This window comes from Pteropus medius, unplaced genomic scaffold, assembly GCF_902729225.1.
Source record: "Pteropus medius unplaced genomic scaffold, Ma_sr-lr_union100, whole genome shotgun sequence".
Taxonomy (NCBI): Eukaryota; Metazoa; Chordata; class Mammalia; order Chiroptera; family Pteropodidae; genus Pteropus; species Pteropus medius.
Genome location: NW_024340698.1, coordinates 4,956,687 through 4,977,423, shown reverse-complemented (window position 1 = coordinate 4,977,423; position 20,737 = coordinate 4,956,687). Strand labels below are relative to the sequence as shown.

The 20,737-nt window shown below is 36.1% G+C and overlaps 1 pseudogene; it reads left to right on the top strand.

The window, feature by feature from the left end:
- LOC120612402 (transmembrane 9 superfamily member 2-like) overlaps positions 1-17,383 on the top strand; it is a 108,633-nt pseudogene extending 91,250 nt beyond the window's left edge.
- Positions 17,384-20,737: the final 3,354 nt, after the last annotated feature.

The following is a 20,737-nucleotide window of genomic DNA, read 5'->3' as shown; positions in this document are numbered from 1 at the left end:
TTATTTTTGCTTTTACTTCCCTTCTTTTTTCAGGTCAAATTCATAAAATCCTCTTTAAGTCCAAGGCCCTTCAGTTTAGTTCCTATGTTTTCTTCTATGCATTTTATTGTTTCAGGTCTTCCATGCAGGCCCTTAATCCATTTCGAGTTAATTTTGGTGTGCAGTGACAGACAACAGTCTAGTTTCCTTCTTTTGCAGGTGGCTTTCCAGTTTTCCCAGCACCATTTATTGAAGAGGTTTTCCTTTCTCCACTGTATGTTTTTGGCTTCTTTGTCACAAATTATTTGCTCATATAAATATGGGCTTACTTCTGGATTCTCGATTCTGTTCCACTGGTCCGTGTGTATGTTTTTCTGCCAATACCATGCCATTTTGATTACTGAAGCTTTGTAGTATAATTCGAAGTCAGGCAGAGTGATGCCTCCAGCTTCATTCTTTTTTCTCAGGATGGCTTTGGCAATTCGGGGTCTTTTGTGCTTCCATACAAATCTTACGATTTTTTGTTTCATTTCTTTAAAAAATGCCAATGGGATTTTGATGGGGATTGCATTAAATCTGTATAATGCTTTAGGTATTATGGTCGTTTTAACTATGTTGATTCTTCTAATCCAAGAACACGGAATATCTCTCCATGTCTTTGTATGTTCTTCAATTTCTTTTAATAGGGTCTTGTAGTTTTCATTATACAGGTCCTTCACATTTTGTTAAATTTATTCCTAGGTATTTTATTCTTTTTGTTGCAATTGCAAAAGAAATTATTTTTTCAAATTTCTTTTTTTGACACTTCATTATTAGAGTATAGGAATGCTATGGATTTTTGAACATTGATTTTGTATCCAGAAACATTACTGTATTTGCTTATTGTTTCAAGTAGTGTTCTTGTGGAGTCTTTAGGGTTTTCTATATTGAGAATCATGTCATCTGCAAATAGAGTTTGATTTCTTTGTTTCCTATTTGGATGCCTTTTTATCTTCCTCTTGCTTGATTGCATTCACTAGGATCGCCAATGTTATATTGAATAACAGTGGCGATAGTGGACAGCCTTGCCTTGTTCTTGGTCCTCGAGGGAAGATTTTTAGTTTTTCACCATTAAGTATAATGTTGGCTGAGGGTTTGTCATAGATGGCCTTTATTTTGTTAAGGTTCTTTCCTTCTATACCAGTTTTGTTAAGTGTTTTGATGATAAATAGATGCTGTATTTTGTCAAAGGCTTTTTTGCATCTTCTGATATGATCATATGATTGTTATTTTTTCAATTGTTTATGTGGTGTATGACATTAATCGATTTGCATTTGTTGAATCACCCCTGTGCCCCTGAGATGACTGTCACTTGATCGTGGTGTATAACCTTTTTAATATGTTGCTGTATTTGGTTCGCTAGGATCTTACTTAGGATTTTTGCATCTGTGTTCATGAGAGATATTTGTCTGTAGTTTTCTTTTTTATGTTATCTGTATCAGGTTTTGGTATCAGGGTAACATTAGCCTCATAAAATGAGTTGGAGAGTATTGTCTCCTGTTTGATTTTTTGAAAGAGACTGAGGAGAGTAGGTATTAAATCTTCTTTAAGTGTTTGATAGAGTTCACTGGCAAAGCTATCTGATCCTGAACTTTTACTTTTTGGTAGGCTTTTGATGATTGTTTCAATTTCTATACTATTGATCGGTCTATGTAGATTTTCCAGTTCTTGATTCAGTCTAGCAAGGTTGTATTTTTCTAAGTGCTAGTCCATTTCTTCCAGGTTATTAAATTTGGTGTTATATACTTTTTCATAGTGTTCTTGTATGATTCTTTTTATTTCTGCGATATCATTCGTAATTTCCAGAACTATGTTGCATTTATTTTTTCTATTCTTTTGTTTTCAAATTCATTTAATTCTGCTCTAATTTTGATTATTTCTTTCCTTCTGTTGACTTTAGGCTTCATTTGTTCTTTGTTTTCTAGTTTTTTTTAAGATGAAGTGTTAGGTTTTTTTGGAGGCTTGTTTTTTTTTTTTTTTGGAAATAGGGCTGTAATGATTTGAACTTACCTCTTATGACCACTTTTGCCATGTCCCAAAAGTTTTGATATGCTGTACTATCATTATCATTCGTTTCTATGTATTTCTTGTTCTCACTTTTTATTTTTTCTCTGACCTACTTATTCTTCAGTAGTATTTTGTTTAACCTACATGTATATGTGGTTCTTTCTCCTTTCTTTTTATAGTTGATCTCTAATTTCAAAGCATTATGATCAGAGAATATGGTTGGTATGATTTCAACCCTCTTATATTTGTTGTGGCTATCTCTGTGTCCTAGTATGTGGTCAATCCTTAAGAATGTTCCATGTGCACTAGAGAAGAATGTATAAGCAGCTGTTTTGGGATGAAAGGCTCTGTAAATGTCAATTATGTCCAGTTGGTCTAATGTATCATTTAAGGACGTTATTTCCTTATTGTTTTTCTGTTTGGGTGATCTGTCTATATCTGACAGTGCAGTACTTATGTCCCGTACTATGAAGTGTTTTGGTCTGTTTCTTTCTTTAGTTCTGTTTGTAATTGCTTTATATATTTCAGGGCTCTCTTTTTTGGGAGCATAGATAGTAATAAGTGTTATATCTTCTTGGTATATGATTCCCTTTATCATTATGAAGTTTCTCTCAGTATCTTTCTTTACCATTTTTATTTTGAAGTCTATTTCTCCTGATATTAGTAGTGCTACTCTTGCTTTTCTCTGAATAACATTTGCTTGAAATATCATTTTCCACTCTTTCACTTTGAATCTATATTTGCCTTTGGAGCTGAGATGTTTCTCCCGGAGGCAACATATGGTTGGGTTTTATTTTTTGATCCAATCTACAACTTTGTATCTTTTTATCGGTGAGTTCAGTCCATTTACATTTATGGTGATTATTGAAATATGAGGTCTTCTTATAGCCATTTTATCTTTTGCTATCTGGTAGCTTAGTGTTTCCGTTGTTTCCTTGTCCTTGTGTTGCTATTTTCTTTATTTTGGTTGGGTTTTCCCTCTAGTCCTTTTTGTTTTATATTATATACTTCAGTTCTGAACCTTTGGCATGTGGTTCCCATTACGAGTATGTAGTGGTATATATATATATATATATATATATATATATATATATATATATACACAGTCGTCCATTTTCTTCTGCACGTGCCTTATCTCCATTCTCCTTTGAGAATTTGGATCTTTGAATCCTCCCCTTTTTAGTCATCGTTATCTCAATTTGTCCCTATATATGCTGAATGTTTATTACTATCTTGCTATAGCAAATCGCTTCTTATTTTAAGCTTATAATGCCCTGTTTCTAGTAAGGGTTGCACTTCTCTGCTTCTATTTGCCTGATAGTCACTTTACTCCTATTTATTTATTTATTTATTTATTTATTTATTTATTTATTTATTTATTTATTTATTTTTGTCATTTTGTTTTAGGTGAGCTGACCCTTTCAGTATTTCCTGTAATGTAGGCCTCTTAGTGGAGAATTCCCTCAATTTTTGTATATCTGGAAAGGTCTTTATTTCTCCTTGATATCTAAAGGAGAATGCAGCTGGATATATTTTCTCGGCTGATAGTTCCTTTCATTTAATAGTTTGAATATTTGATTCTACTCCTTTCTGGCTTGTAAAGTTTTTGCCGAAAAGTCCAATGATTATCTAATGGGTTTTCCTCTATAGGTTACCGTCTTCTTTTGCCTGGCTACCCTGAGAATTCTGTCTTTGTCATTGATTTTTGATAATTTTCATACAATGTGTCTTTGAGAAGGCCTTTTTGGGTTGAGATAATTGAGTGTTTTATTGACTTCTTAAATTCTAAGCTCCAGGTCATTTTTTAGATTTGGAAAATTCTCATCAACTATTTGTCTGAAAATGTTTCCTAATCCCTGATCCTTTTCCTCCCCTTCTAGAATTCCCATTATTCTTATGTTTTTTTTTCCTCCTGATAGTATCAGCTAGTTCTTGTATTTCTGTTTCATTATTTTTCATTCTTCAGTTTCTCTTTTCTTCCTTCTGATTTATTTCTAGATTTCTGCGTTCAATATCACTGATCCTTTCCTCCAGTTGGTTGACTCTATTTCCCAAGTGTTTATTTCATTTTTCAACTCTTACCGTGTGTTCTTTATCTCCAGAAAGTCTATTTAGTTCTTTTTGAGGATTTTAATCTCCTTGCTAAAGAATTCATTCTGCTCATCTATTATTTTTTCAATTCCTGAAATTTTTGATATTTTTCGTTTCAGATCTCACTAAGGGTCTTCAAAAGTACCATCCTGAATTCTGTCATTTAAGTTGTCTTGTAGACAGCATATGCATGGGTCTTGTTGTTTTAGCCATTCAGCTACCCTATATCTTTTGATTGGAGCACTTAATCCATTTACATTTAAAGTGATTTCTGAAAGGTACATAGTAACTGTCATTTTATTATTTATATTTGTTATTTCTATTTTCTTTTTTACCCTTTCTTTTTTTACAGAAGTCCTTTTAACATTTCTTGTAGTACTGGCTTGTTGTTGATGAATTCCTTACGTTTTTTCCTATTTGAGAAGCTCTTTATCTCACCTTCCATTTTAACTGAAAGCCTTGCTAGGTCAAGTATTCCTGGTTGCAGATTCTTGTTTTTTATAACTTTGAATATTTCTTGCCAATCCCTTCTGGCCTGCAAAATTTGCATTGAAAAATCAGCAGACATTCTTATCGGGGTACCCTTGTAAGTAACTAGCTGCCTTTCTCTTGCTGCTTTTAAGATTCTCTCTTTGTCTTTGACCTTTGCATTTTAATGTTCCTGTGTCTTGGTGTGGGTCTATTTGAATTCCTCTTGTTTGGAACTCTTTGTGCTTCCTGAACTTGTGTGTCTAATTCCTTCGCCAGGTTAGGGAAGTTTTCTGTCATTATTTCTTCAAATAAATTCTCAATCTCTTGCTCTCTCTCTTCTCCTTTGGTTACTCTTATGATCCAAATATTTTTATGCTTCATGTCATCTCAGAGGTCTTTTAAACTATCCTCATTTTTTAAAATTATTTTTTTTTCTTTTTGTTGTTCTGATTGGGTGTATTGTGCTACCTTGTCCTCCAGTTCTCTGATTTGATCTGCTTCATCCAATCTACTGTTGAATCTTTCTAGTGTATTGTTCATTTTGGTTGTTGTATTCTTCATTTCTGTATGGTTCTTTTTTATGGTTTCTATATCCTTTTTTTTTTTTTTAATGCTTACTATCTCTCTGTTGAGGTTCCTGTTGTGCTCATCCATTCTCTTCCTAAGCTTCTTGAGCCTCCTTATAACTATTATTATGAACTCTGTCTCTGTTAGGTTGCTTACCTCCATTTCATTTAACTTATTTTCTGGAGTTTTCTCCTCTTGTTTCATTTGTGGTATATTTCTTTGTTTTCTCATTTTATTAGCCTCATTTTGTTCATGTCTATGTGTCAGAAACCTTTGTTTCATCCCTCAACCTTGGCCAGATGGAAGATGTCCTATGTGGCCCACTGGCACACTTTCCCTTTCCCCTTATGCTGGGGCTCTGGATGTGATCTTTGTGTCGATTGTGTGTGATCTTCTGTTGTTGATAATCCTTTATTTTTGTTAGTACATCAGAGGATGGGATTAGCACTCAGGCTGACTAATTGTGAGAACTGGCTGCACCTACAGGGGAAGAGTTGCTGTGTGGGGGCTGACTCCACTGAGTGGGATTTGACCTAGCAGGCTTGTGTTCTTGTTGCAACCATCCTTTTTGTGTATTGCTAATGTGCCTAGTCAGGAGTTGCTCTGTTGCGGTCTGGTATAAGCCTCTGGATGCATTGGTTTTGTGACCCCTTAGAAGGGGCTCCCCAGTAGGCCAAGTTCAGCCACTGCTTTTGATTGCTCAGGGCTACCTGGTGGGATCTATAAAGCATACACAGATGGTTGTTGCCTATGCTGGATCTATAGGTAAGTGGAAGACACAACGCTGTAGGAAGCAGTCCGGTTATCCCCCATCCCTGACCTAGGGCAGTTTAACAGAGGGATCAGTGCTCCTCCAGGTCTGACACTGCCTTTCAGTTGCCTGTAAGTCTCTGAAACTGGAAAAGCCTCTGGGTCACATGCGTGTTGGGTGGCACAGGAATCCCGGGAGTCTCCTGGGTCTACTGAGTAAATTTCCCCCTGCCACTGCAGTGTCAGTTCACATGCCAGCACTGTCTCTGTGGCTCCTATACAAGTTTCTACTCATAGCAAGGTCAGCTGCTGCTCACCTTGGGCCTAAATGTGCTACCCCAGGGCAGGGGCAGCTGCCTATCAATGCGTGGTGGGCACTTTGTGTATTAGATGGGGCAGGAGCTCAGTGAGTCAGGGGCTGTCAGGCCAATACAGACTCCTGCGATCCCCTCAAGAGATATTGCAACCCGTACAGGCAGCAGTGGTCTGCCCACAACTGTTTTCCCTGAAATGTGCTCACTGCTCTAGCTAAGTTCTGTTGCCTGCACAGACTGTGCAACCCCAGAGCCAGCAGGGCACAGGAGGCTGCCTGTCAATAGGCTGCAGGCGCTTTGTGGCTTGAGTGAAGCGGAGTCTCGGGGAGTCTAGGGTGGTCCATCCAATACAGCCTCAGTTTTGCTGCAAATTCTTTGCCCAGGCATTTTTGTTTTAGTCACAGATCACAGTAAGACCAGACCCCTGTGAAAGCTTGGCCCCAGAATCGGCACAGGGCGTGGCAGCCATCCAGCAACAAAAGCGCTGGGCAATATGCAGGCGGGTGGGGCGGGCTAATCCCCTCAGGCCAGCGCTTCCTAATGGCCCTGTGAGGGAAGTCTGCACAGTCAGCGGTCTGTAGATTGCCCAGTAGCAGGGCGGGACTAAGGTACAATGGTGGCTGTCCTTCCAGCCCTCATTCTGGTGCCAGGTACTGAAGACTTTCTCGGTATGCATCCCATGTGAGACTTTGATCCACTACCAGTGTCTCGAGTGAGTGTCCACAGGTCAGAAAGCCTGAGCATGAGTCTTTCAAAGGGGCATCTAGGGTTTCAGTCTCCTTCCATCTCACCCAGACAGCCAGAATCTCCTCTGGATTTTACAGTCAGAGTTATTGGAATCTCCTCTTCTTTGGGCTGGGATCCTGGGCTGGGGAGCCCCCAGATGAGGCCAGGACCCCCCTCTCCTTCGGGGTAGCCTCTGCAGCCTTGCTGTCCCTCCTGGGGATCCTCCACCACCCGCAGGTGTGGGTCAAGCCCAATTCGCGACTTTGCCCCTCTGACCAGCTTTGATGTGGCTCCTTTATATTATCAGACGTAGGTGTTACGTTCAGCTGGATTTCAGATGATTCTCCACGTTGATTATTTTATAATTTGGTTATAATTTCAATGCGGACCTGGGAAGAGGCAAACTCTGCTTTTACCTAGTCCACCATCTTCCACCTTAGGTTTGTCTCTTACTTCTTAATGTCTTTTTTTTGTCCACCCTTTACATTTTAATTATCATCACAGTGTACAGATTCTTACCATTTTGTATATCTAATCTTCCTGTCCCTAGCATTTCTCTAGCCTGTCCTCTGTAACGCTGTAGATTCATCTTCCTGAGAAACTGCACTGTGAACCTCAGTTTTGAGTATAAAAACCCTTCAGTTGCTTCCTGATGATGACAGGATAAAGTCTACCTTTCTTAATCTGACATTCAAAGCCATCCACAATCTAGCCTCTGCCCAACTTTACCACTTCATCTTTTAGGTTTTCAGAGACAATCACATCCATATCCATACCCATACTCACCCGTAACTTTGATCAAACTTGTCTGGAACAAATAGGGGCACAAACACTGGGCTTGCCTGGTGATTTATCCAGTAGATTTTAGCAGATTTTGAGTGACTAATTTAAAACTCTGTTTTAACTGAATACGTCTGACCTGAAGCTTCTTATTGCTCATTTTGGTCTAGGATTCCAAAATCTGTTTTTAATATATGGATTTTAAAAATTGTGTTCAGTATATTGTATATTGCATGGTATATTACTCCATGCACTGTTTATTTCCTTCTAGACTCTGGAGGTGCAAATTTGAGTAGGAGGTGGAAATTATGTCCTATAATAAGCTGCTATCTTATATGGTATTGGGTATAAGCCCCTATTCAATTACTGGGTTTACATAGTGTGATTTAATATTCTTCTAGGGTTTAACTTTGTCATTTATTATATAGTTCCCACTGAAAGAATGTTATGACATTCACATAAAGCACATTTATAACATTTTCCTGAAGCATATTGTTTTTTGATGACTCCCCGCCCCCTAGTTTTGTCTTCACTGTCTTCTTTATTATGAATCAAATTATTTGGGTGGAAAGTCATCGACTGCCATCTCCTTTGATATTCTAATAGGTATCCTTGCAATGTGGTTTGGAATCTCGGTACCACTGACATTTGTTGGTGCATACTTTGGAAGCAAGAAGAAGGTAAACTTTAAAATACTGTGTTTGGGCATTGAGTGATGTCTGAAATAATACCTCAGTGTGTATATACTATACATGGAATGCAAAGTGCACCACTGGAGAAAACTACAAAGAATAATAATTTTGGAAAAAAATATTTTTAAAAAATTTAAATAAAAGACTAATACTTTAAAAGACTTTTTTAAAAAATGCATTTCTCACTTTATAGGTTGTTTATATTCCCCTCTAATGGATAAAATTAAAAAGACATATTATAGGAAAGCTGACTTTAACAAAGTCAGAAAAGTAATAGGATTATACAGTGGGGAAGGAGAACCAAGATGTAGTCTAAGAAATGGAGCTGTTCAGTTTACAGATTTGAGGTTAGCCTATTCCTTGTATAGGGAAAGGAGCAAGATACCAAAAAATCTAAATGAGTCCACACTGAAAAAGAAGTGTACAAAGATATAACATAAGCTTGCAGGGATGAAATCAGACAAGACAAAACAGGAGGGAGAGTTCGACAGAGAGCAGAAAAAAGGAAATTTTCAGGAAAATATTGATAAATTTTGAGAGACGAATTCTTAGACAAACTTTAAAAACTTTTTGACATCATGTAGTATTTTATATTGAAATAATCACTAATAAATATTGTCCAATTTCTCTCTTGAAATTTATAAGAAAGTATAAACATCCTGATTGTTTAGCTGTGTGCTATCTAGTATGGTGGCCACTAGCCATATGTGGCATTTGAATGCTTGAAATATGACTAGTCCAAATTGAGATATGTTGTAAGCGTAAAATTAACACTGGTTTTCAAACACGTAGAGCAACAATAAGAAGAATATAAAAAATCTGATGAATAATTTTTGTATTGATCACAAACTTAAATGATACTATTTGGGCATGTTAAATAAAATGAAATAAATTAATTTCTTTTTTTTTACTTTTAAAAATGTGGCTACTAAAAATTTAAAACTGCATATGTGGCTTGCATTATATTTCTATTGCACAGCATTGGTTTAGCCTCTATCCACATGACTGCTCTTGGAAATGTTCCATGTCCTGTTCAGATTCAACATTCTGTATTGTGATTATATCTGTATAAATTTACTTGGATTTCATGCCATACTCACTTTCACTTGATTTATTTTCGATCAGTTCAGCTGTCCAGTTCACACAAACCAGATTCCCTGTCAGATTTCTCAACAGACTTTCTTTACAAAGCTACTTTTTGGCATCATAATCAGTGGCATTTTACCTTTTGGCTGTATTTTTATTCAACTCTTTTTTATTTTAAACAGTATTTGGTATTGTATCTTCATTATCTCAAAAATCATAATTGTTAATCAATTAATATTCCTATATTTCAAGGTGGTTAAATTCTGGTATGGCGAAATTTCATTTGTCCTTACTTTATCCAGGAAATAACAATGTGACTTGAGAGAATTTAACTAAGACTTAATTCTCAAAAATTTAAAGCTGGTTTTTCATAGAAATTTATATAAATGTTTCCTTTTAAAAATTAATTACCTTTTGTAAGCTTTCCCAGGTGAGTTAGAAAAGTTGGTCTCAAACTGTACTTGTCTGAGACTTTGCAGGGAGTGGAAGGGGTATCTCTTAGAGGGAAATGCCTAAAGATAGGAAGGGGTATCTCTGATTTTTATCTGTTTTCCATACTGGCCTTCTATAAGAGATTTCAATTAGAGTTCCTCTGTTAAAAATAATTTGAAGATCACTGATTTTGGGTCTTCATCTGTACTAAGTTGTAAGTAATGTTTTTCTGTCCTCCTTTCTGTCAACTGTTAGTTCTGGTGTCAGGATGCCTGCTCCTTATTACTTTCCTCTTTTTATTTGCTACTTTTACTGTGTTATGGTTTAAGAAATTCTAATAACCAAGGTAGTTAGAAAGCATGTAAAGTAGGAACCAGGGCCCTCTAATTGAGGTTCAACAGCTTGGGTGCCCAAGCTTTGCTCTGAGTTCTTTTCTTTTTCTTTTTTCTTTATTTCTTTTTTTTTTGCTTCTAAATACTTTATTTTTAAATTTTTATTTTATTTTCTTACTTCCTGATTCTTGACTGCATTCTGATTTCAGGAGCTGGCCAAGTAGGGTATTACTGTAGAGGGATTTTTTGAGATCCCTCTCCATAAAATAAAATGCAGCTGTCAACTGTGTGTGTTTATAACACTTTTGTCCCAAAGGAATCTTTCAGACAAAACTTTTAAGCCCTTAGAAATTAGGCTTAATCATACACATTAATTGTTCACCTTTTAAACAGCATTAAGCCAAATTTATTTGAAAGATAAGCAATAAAATCTGTTATACTGTCAGCAACTAAATATTTAACACGCTGCAATATAGATTATAGTAGCCATATTTTTCAGATGTTTTTAATGGAAAATTAATTTTAAAGAGAAAACTAAACAATTTGTTAAACAAATTAATTTTTGGTTTAATGAGGAACAGGGTACTTGTTGTGTACTACTTTGTATATATTTATTACCTATATAAATGATTGTCCCCAACCCCTATCCTTCGTCCTCACACCAAGGTGTATATTTTACATGAGATTTTAAAATGGGATATTGATTGCTTCATGAATTTCTTATCTTCATAAGGCTTTTAAAATTTTATATTGCTCACCCAAATTTAGTCAGTTCAGCTCTATAATAATGAAAGAAATTACTTTATTCTTTCAAAATTGGACCTAAATGTAATCCACACACATATTTTTTAAAAGATGTATATTTGAAAGTAGTTAATAGAATTATGTGTGCTGTGCTATAACGACCTATTTGGGGAGACTGCCTGTCAATAGACCTTCAAAGGCAAAGTGCTGTTTGAGTCTCTGGTTTTCTGTTGTATAATGTAGTCACTGATATTTATGGCATTTACAATCTTCTATTTCTAAAGAGAAAGCACGTTTTAAAATGTATATTGAGAAAATTATAGAGATATTGGTAGGTCTTAAGTGAAAACTAAATTATATGAGCAAAGAAATATGGAATATGGATAAGTAGCAACACTGATTTTGACTAGAGAAGATGTGGCCAAACTCTGAGGCTGAATAGATAAGGGAACATATACTTTTTGATGCTAAAAGGATAGATGAAAGTTTGGAATGAAGAATTAAGGATTAGTAAAGTGCGTGCTTTTCTATATAGATTCGGTCTGATCTTTTAGTGCTTTTAAGTTCAAGTTAATTTTAAAGCTATCATTTTTATTTTCAGGTCTCATCAGATATACTTCATGTTTGCCTTCCTTTTCTTAGTCTTTATAATTCTACTTATTACCTGTTCAGAAGCTACAGTTTTGCTGTGTTATTTTCATTTATGTGCTGAGGTAAGACATAAGAAACTAATGCATGTTAAGCTTTCTAAACTTGCATTATTAAAATTAGAAGTTTGTATTGAGAAAGGATATAAATGTTAACTGTGTGGTTTCTACAATTTGGGATTGGTTTTATATAGTGTCTTCCTAATGATATTTTGATTTTGATGCAGCTATCAAGTTAATGCTACTTTGATGGAAAATTTAAACAGAAAACAATTTCTCTCTGGCTGGTTACATTAATTGCTGTGTAATAATAATATTCAGTTAACATAGAAAATACAGGGAACTGATTTGATATTTAGACATATAAAAGATCTGGTTCAATGATGTTTTCTTTTTAACAATTACTTTTTTCTTGTAGCTTAGGCCAGGATTATGTTTTATGGGTTTGAAATGGCTGCTAAAGGCAATTTCTCTTTAATTTTATTACCTTTTGGTTACCATGGGCATAAACAGTTCTTTTTACTCCACTCTTCCTCCATTTTTTTCCTGATGTTATTCTGGATAACTAAGGTAGGGGTGAACATTGTTTTTTTAAAATCTTCTAAATCTCTCTTGTCTTGATAGTTAAAAGTGACTCTCTAAAGGTGACCATAGAGGTTTTAGGGTATAATTATTATATACATGATGCCTTAGAGAGTTTTCTTCTTGAGTTATAGGTATAAAGGTAAAAATTTATAATTATGTATATATTTAGCTACTCATTAATTCTATGGTACATTTCCTCAGAGAAAAATTGCAATAATCTTTAACGAGACATATGATAATAAACATATAATATGTATTTTTGTTTCTCAGAAAATGTTCTGGTAGCCCCCAAGACTACTCACATGTTTGGTGATTCACTAGGAGGATTCATGGGACTCAACATATAGATATATTTATGGCTACGGTTTATTATAGCAGAAGGAAACACAACAGGATCGACAAGAGAAAAAGATGGAGCCTGGAGAAATCCTTGTACAGTCGTCCTATGCTTTCTCTCTCCCATGAGTGAACATACCAACTGTTCTCCTTTATTCAACAGTAAAAAATAAAGTAATACATGTGCAATATTTCTGCCCAGGGAAGCCTATTAGAGACTCAGCATCCATGGTTTTTATTGCGGGCTAGTCACATAAGCACCCACTGACTAGCAACTATGAAATTCCAGACTCCCAAAAGGCAAGTTAGTGTTCACCATAAATCACATTGGTTATACAGTCTAGGTATAGCAAACCAGTCTTATCAGTCAAGGAATAATTAAATTTCAAATTCCTAGATGTAAGCCAAGGGTCAGCCTTGCAAGTAAGCCCTTCTAAAGATAGCAGCCTCAAACTTGCTATGTTAACTCTTTTCTGCATTATCTCTTTGGTCTTTAACCATAGTTGCTTTACAGTAAAACTATTATCTGCAGGAGCCCATGGGGCAGGATGATACTAACCTGCATATTGACCTCAGTCATGCCCCCATGGTTCTTAAATTTACCTGGTTAAAATAAATCCCACTAAGCATAAAAGTCTATCTTAAATTTCTATATTAACCTTATTTCATGGCCTAAGGCATCAATTCAGGCTTGGCACAACTCTAGCCAGTAAATTGAAACTCACCTGGAAGCTTCCAAGGCTGAAGCAGCGTCATGATAGAGAGGATGCTTTCATTATAAGTATAGTTCTCAAGGGTACTTGTGGGACCCCTAGGAAAAAAAACGGTTTATAATTGTTAGAGGACCCCAATGGGAACATAGATTAGTCAGACAGTATATATTATATTAAATTTCTTATAAAATTCCCTCTTTATTTCTTTTAATCTATAATCTTACAGAGCCTAATTAATATTGTTATTACAATAATTGCTAACTCATTTGTAGTTAGAATTTCATCTAAAAAGTTCGTTTTTTTTACTTTTTTTGCAGGATTATCATTGATTGTGGAGAGCCTTTTTTTACTAGCAGTTTTACAGCTGTTTATCTTTTCATGTATGCAGTTCATTACTTCTTTAAAAAACTTCAAATCGTGGGCATTGCAAGTACCATTTTGTACTTTGGGTACATGATGATCATGGTCTTGATTTTTTTCATTTTTACAGGTAATCACAGAATTACTTAATGTATTTCAGATTCTCTAAAGAGACTTGAAGATAGCCATAATGTAATAAGCATCAATTAACAATTAATGGAAGGAATAGGGAACAAATTCATCGTGTTCATTTTTATGCTTTGGGGATAAAAAATTGCAAAGCCTGGGGAACTGGTGAAGGGACCTTATGTACTTAGCTGCAAGACTGTCCCTTGTGAATGTTTTTAAACAGTAGCATTGTGTTCCAAAGCACAGAAAGGGTTATGTGTAATCACTTTTGAATAGCCTCCAAGTATAAAAATTAACTGACTTGAATAACTTTTAAATTAGTAAAATTAGATAAAGTAAATGTGTGGTCATATAATCAATTATCTGTGAGGAACTAGATGTACAATTCTCAGGATTACTCATTTGGGGTTGCTACTTGGGTTCAGCTGTGTTGGAAACTTTTTAGATGATGCTTGAAGCAGGTGAAAAATGGAATGGATTATAAAATAATCAAGTTGGTGAAATAATGAAGTTTGAAAGCTTTAAGCCCTTTTCAACAAAGTAAAGCAGCATTCCATCTCTACCTGCCTCACTTTTAAGTTCTGGTTTTATCTCAAGTCACATCACTGATGTAGGCCAGTTTGGAAAATTTTAAGTGTTTTCTCTGATTCTAACTCTCAACTTCAACAAATATGTAAAAATTAACAATGGAAACTTGTCAGAAATCAAAGCCTTAAGACAAATTTAAACATTTTCTGAGAAACTGGGCATCTTCGTGGTGGCTTCTTTTTGATATAGCATTACTTGTGTACTGCTGGTCTCAACTCCTGAGTATAAGAAGACCATGCAGGCCTCCTTTCATCTCCTGGCTACCAGAAGTTCTATTTAAAACTGAAGGTCTGAGAATATCTCACCATTTTGGTCTAAGCAGGCTCTTCCTGTTTGTTTTTTATTTTTTAAAAAAAGTTTTCATTGAAATAAGCCTACAGAAAAGTGCACACATCATGAGTGTACAGCTCAATGTTATCACAAAGTGAACACACTTTGTAACTAGCACCCACCATCAGTAATCAGTACATGATATGCACCCCTGAAGCCACTATTGGGCCTCTTTCTACTCACCTTCCCCAAAGGCAACCACTATTTTGACTTTTAACAACATAAATTAATTTGGCCTGTTTTTGAATTGTATGTAAACGGAATCATACAAGGTGTACTCTGTGATGTCTGTCTTCTTTTGTATCTGGTTTCTTTCTCTAAGTTTTGTTTGTGAGATTTACCCATCTCACTGTATGTAGATGTAGTCTATACCCATTCTGTCCTTTGTTTTGGATTTCTCCCCTACTGAGTTACTGGCTTTTATATTTGTGTAATGTGCAGTTGGACGTATTGAGCACAGTGATTTTAGGCTTATGTTTTCTTCATTACCTAACACTTTGATTCAGGATGCCCTTTTCTGACAGTCTTATATTACAACAGCTTCTTCTGAAAGTTACTTGTAATCCTCAGTGGTCACACTGCTGAGAAAAATCTTTTTAGCTCCACCACTTGCATTGCTTCTGTCAGCACACTACACTGAATACTGACTCTCAAAAGTTCACAGTGATCTCTTGCCAAATCTAGCAACTTCTCCCTAGTCTTCACCATCCTTGGCTTCTTTATTTAACACTACTCAACACCTAGTCTCTGAAATTCTCTCAATGTGATTTGCAGTATTCTCCTTGTACCACTCTGTGTCTTCTTTTTATTTTCCTGCCTCTTCCTATCACCTAATCCTAGCCTTTGTCCAAGGTTCAGTCTTCAGCATTTCAGTCCTTTTTTTCTACACTCTCCCTTTTAGAATTCATTCAATCTCATGGCTTTACATATCTCCTCAATGCTGATATCTCTCAAATCTGCATTTCTATCCATAACCTCTATCCACTTATATTCTGAACACTTGCATGTCCGATTAGTACTGCCAACTCAACATGCCCCCCAAACTGAATTTAGTACTTCCTTTCCCCAAAACTAACTCACCTAATTTCATTCTCTCTTTGACCATCATCTCTAACCTCTGATATCCTTGGCTTATTTTGCAGGAGTTTTTAACATAGCCCTTCCATATTTTATAGCTAACCAATCACAACTTTCTTCTTATTCTTCTTCAGAAGCTTCTTATTTCTGTTCATTCTATTTCTTTCTTTCAGTCTTAGTCCAGGCCTTTATTCCTTTATGTCTGGATTGCTCCAACTGCTTCCTATTCAGTTTGCTGTACTCTAATTTCTCCTTTTTTAACCCACTCTACACACTGTCTACTGACAGGCAAACTTTCATTTTTTTCCCATTATAATAATGCAATTTAGTCCAATATTATTTTTAACATGTCAACACATATTTATAGAATGCTTACATTGCGCCAGACACTATGCTAGAAACACAGTGGTGAAGAAGACAGATAAGGTCCCATTTTTGTGGACTTTATATTCTAATGGAAGGGAGACAAAGAAGTTATGGGTTTCATGAGCTTTGTGAAAAAAATTATATTGAAGAAGTGGTGGATGGTCAAGTGTTCCAAGTAGAGAGGACAGCGTGTTTAAAAGTCCTGAAGTGGGAAGGAGTTTGACATCTTCAAAGAACACAGAGAAGTTCAGGACAGCAAGAGACAGAGGGTGGCACTAGATGGCAACAGTGATAGTAGAGATGTAAGGAATGGTCAAATCTCACAAGGGTCTTATAAACTATAATAAAGAATTTAGATTTTATTGTAGGAGCAATGGGAAGTTGAGGGGGCTTAAACAAGGGAATAATGTGATATGATTCATCTTATTAGAAAACTTTAATAATACCATACTTCCTTCTCTATCAAGGTCTAAACTTACCTCAGTGTTTGGGCTCATGTTCCACCTACTCGATGTATTTTCTAAGTCTCTCAAAGCTGAGCCCATTCACTAAGTCCAGGTGTGTCTGCTCCCAACTTCTGAGCATGTCTCCCCAACTAAAATAAAATCTCTTTCAGAACAGGGACTACGTCTTATGCCTATTTTTTATCCTTCATAGTGCTAAGCACATGGCTCTTCTTGAATTGCAGAATATGAAAGAGAGGAGATACCATTACGGTATAATGTTCCCATATCTATTTTACAATTAAATTGTAGGTATCAGAAACCAGTAGATTCTGGTTATTGTCATATCAGGAAAAAAATAAGTAAAATCATGAAGCGTGTTTCTGACATCTATTTTCTAAAACTCTTCTTTAAGAAGCCCTGTCTTAGACACTCTTAAATTTTTTATAATTTAAAATTTTATAAAGTTTGACATTTATACAATATATGAAGTGATTTCTCCAAGTACTCTAGCACCCATCTGGTGCTACACACAATCATTATGATAATATTGACTCTATACTATACTCTAAATCCTTGTGACCGTTGTGTAACTACTAATTTGTACTCCTCCATCCCTTCACCTTTTTCACCCAGCCCCCTGAACCCTCTTCTCTCTGGCAATCACCAGTTCGTTCTCTGTATCTGAGAGCCTGTTTCTGATTTTTGTTTGTTTGTTTGTTTTGTTTTGTTTTTGTTTAGATTCCACATGCAAGTGACATCATATGGTATATGTCTATCTTTGTCTGACTTATTGCACTTAGAATAAGACCCTCTAGGTCCATCTATGTTGTCACAAATGGTAAGATTTTATTTTATTTTTCTTTGTTTTATGGCTGAGAAATGTTCCATTGTATATATGTACCACAACTTTATCCAATCATCTATTGATGGGCACTTAGGTTGCTTCCATATCTCGGCTATCAATAAAATGTGAATAGCGCAGCAATAAACATATGGGGGCATATATGTGTTCAAATTAGTATTTGAGTTTTCTTTGGATAAATAACCAAAAGTGGAATTGCTGGCTCATAAGTTAGTTCTATTTTTAATTTTTCTAGAAACTTACAAAATATTTTCCATAGTAGCTGTATCAATTTTTGATTCCACTAAATCTAGTATCCCTCTTCCCCCTTACATATTTTTTACAACATTGTTGACTATTTTCCTTATACTACACTTTATATCTCCATGACTATTTTGTATCTATCCATTTGTGCTTCTTAATCCTTTTGCCCTTTTTCACCATCTCTCAATCTCCCCTCCCATTTAGTAGCCCTCAAAATATTCTCTGTATCTATGAGTTTGATTCATTTATATTGTTGTTTACTTTGTTCTTTAGATTTCACATGTAAGTGAAATCATGTGGTATTTGTCTTTATCTGACCTAATTCATACAGCGCAATACCCTCTAGGTCCATCAAGGCAATATCTTTTTCCATCCCCTTACTTTTAGTCTGTGCATGTCTTTTAATCTGAAGTGAAGCTCTTCTTTTTCCAGCTTTATTGAAATATAATAGATAATTAGTTGCTCGTTTTTACATTGTACAATTCAATGAGCTATTTTTCAATTATAGTTGGCATGCAATAATATATCAGTTTCAGCTGTATAGCATAGTGATCAGAGATCCACATAACTTGCAAAGCAATCACCCCACTAAATCTAGTACACTTCTTTCACCTAGCATATTTATTATAACATTATTAACCATCTTCCCCATGCTACACTCTACATCTCCATGTCTATTCTGCAACTATCTATTTGTACCTCTTAATGCCTTTACCTTTCTTTCGCCGTCCTCCCCGACCCCCCCATCTAGTAGCACTCAAAATATCTGTATCTATGAGTTTATTTCCACTTTTGTTGTATATTGTTCTTTAGATTCCACATGTACGTGAAATCATGTGATATTTGCCTTTCTCTATCCAACTCATTTTATTCAGCACAATAATGTTTAGGTCCACCAAGGCAATATCTTTTTCTGTCCCCTTATTTTTGGTCTGTGTGTGTCTTTTAATCTGAAGTGAGTCTCTTGTAGGGGTCTTGTTTTCTTATCCATTCAGCCACTCTATCTTTTGGTTGGAGCATTTAATTCTTTTCCATTTGAGGTACTTGTTGATAGGAATGTAGATATTACCATTCTTTATTCTTGTCTTTGATACATGTTTTTTCTTCTTAAAGAAGTCCTTCTAACATTTCCTGTAATACTGGCTTGGCGTTGATAAATTTCTTTAGTTTATTTTTGTCTGGAAAGCATTTTATCTGTTCTTAAATTCTAAAGGATAGCTTTTCTGGATAAAGTATTCTTGCTTATAGATCCTGGGTTTTCATCACGTCGAATATTTTGTGTCAATCCCTTCCATCCTGTAGTTTCTTTTGAGAAATTATCTGCCATTCTTATGGGTGCTCCCTTATAGGTAACTAACTGCTTTTCTCTTGCTGCTATTAAGATTCTTTGTATTTAACCTTTGGCATTTTAATTATAATGTGTCTTGATGTGGGCCTCTTTGTGTTCATTTTTTGGGAGGGACTCTCTGACCTTCCTGGGGTTGTATATCTATTTCCTTCACCAGGTTGAAGAAGTTTTCCATCATTATTTCTTCAAATATATATTCGACTTCTTGTTCTCCCTCTTCAGGTACCCCTATGACATGGATGTTGTTACCCTTAATTTTTTCCCATAGGCTCATTAAATTATTATTATATTCTTGGTTACTTTTTTTCTCGCCATTCTGAATGGGTGTACTTGCCTTCTCCATCCTGTATATCGGTGGTTTGATCTTCTTCTTCCTCCACTCTGTTGGTTCCCTCTAATATACTCATCTCAAATAATGTATTCTTTTCTGACTGGTTCCCTTTTATAATTTCCATTTCCATTTTTATGTTTTTTATCTCTTTGTAAAAGTTCTCACTGAATTCATCTACACTTCCCTTAAGTTCATTGAGCATCTTTATAACCAGTGTTTAAACTCTGCATCTGTTGGATTGCTTGACTCCATTATTTCTAGATCTCTGTTCTGTTCTCTTATATGGTTTCTGCTTCTTTGTTTTCCCATTTTGGCTGCCTCTCTGTGTCTGTTTGTATATACTAAGCAGAGCTATGAAGTCTCCCAAACTTATTAACATGGCTTTGTGTAGTTGGTGTCCAGTGGTACAGTCCTGGGAGGGATTCAGCTGCAGGCCAAGTTTAACCCTAGCTTGGGCCCTTTTGGGCCCAACAGCGAGAAATCCACAGATGCTGTGCTTTTAGTTGCCTCAAAAAGCCATGCCAGAAACCAAGGTCAGCTGCCATCAGTGTGAGACTTGGTGCTACTGAGCAAGTGGAACAGGACTCTCTGAGGATACAACTGAATGTAGCTTGGGTAGGGCCAACTGAATGTAGCTTGGATAGGGCCGTGAGTTGTGGTAGGCGAAGTTTCAGGGAATCCTATGGGTGGAGCGACCTCTGCTTTTCAGTTTGATGAAGTTTCAGCTATGGTGCTGTGTCTGCACCCTGGGAGAGGGAGAGGGCTCAACAGAGGAACAATGGATACCACCAGCACTTCTGCCCAGGAAAGAGCCTCACCTCTGGTCCTCACTCCTACAACTCAGTGTCCCCTGTAAGTCCTTCATGACCCACAAACAACCTACCTGGCACTGGTTCTAAGAGCAAGCAGATCCATCACGGCAAATGTTCGGTTGTGGACATGGCCCCTTTAAGAGGAAGATCTGCCAAAGTTGGCTGCCACTCCATAGCCTCTGTCCCACTTAGCTGCTAGAGACTGGGCATCCTTGTGTCTTCGCCCCCTCCAACCTCCAACATTTGCAAGGTGATTTATTATTTCTCTCTCTAGTTGTAAGGCTTCTTCTGTTCATCTATAACCCAGGTGATTCTGCTTGTTGTTTGTGCCACATTTCTGTCACAACTTTCATGTGGTCACAAGGCATGATGAACAAAGCTTCTATTATCTATGCCATTTGTCTGCTCTCACTCTGCCCATTTTAAAAATTAATTATGGCAACATTGGTTAATGAAATTCAGTAAGTTTCAGCTGAACATTTTAACAGTAAGGCATATATATATTTACATTGTGTGTTTACCTCCCATAGTCAGATTTCTTTCTGTCACCACAT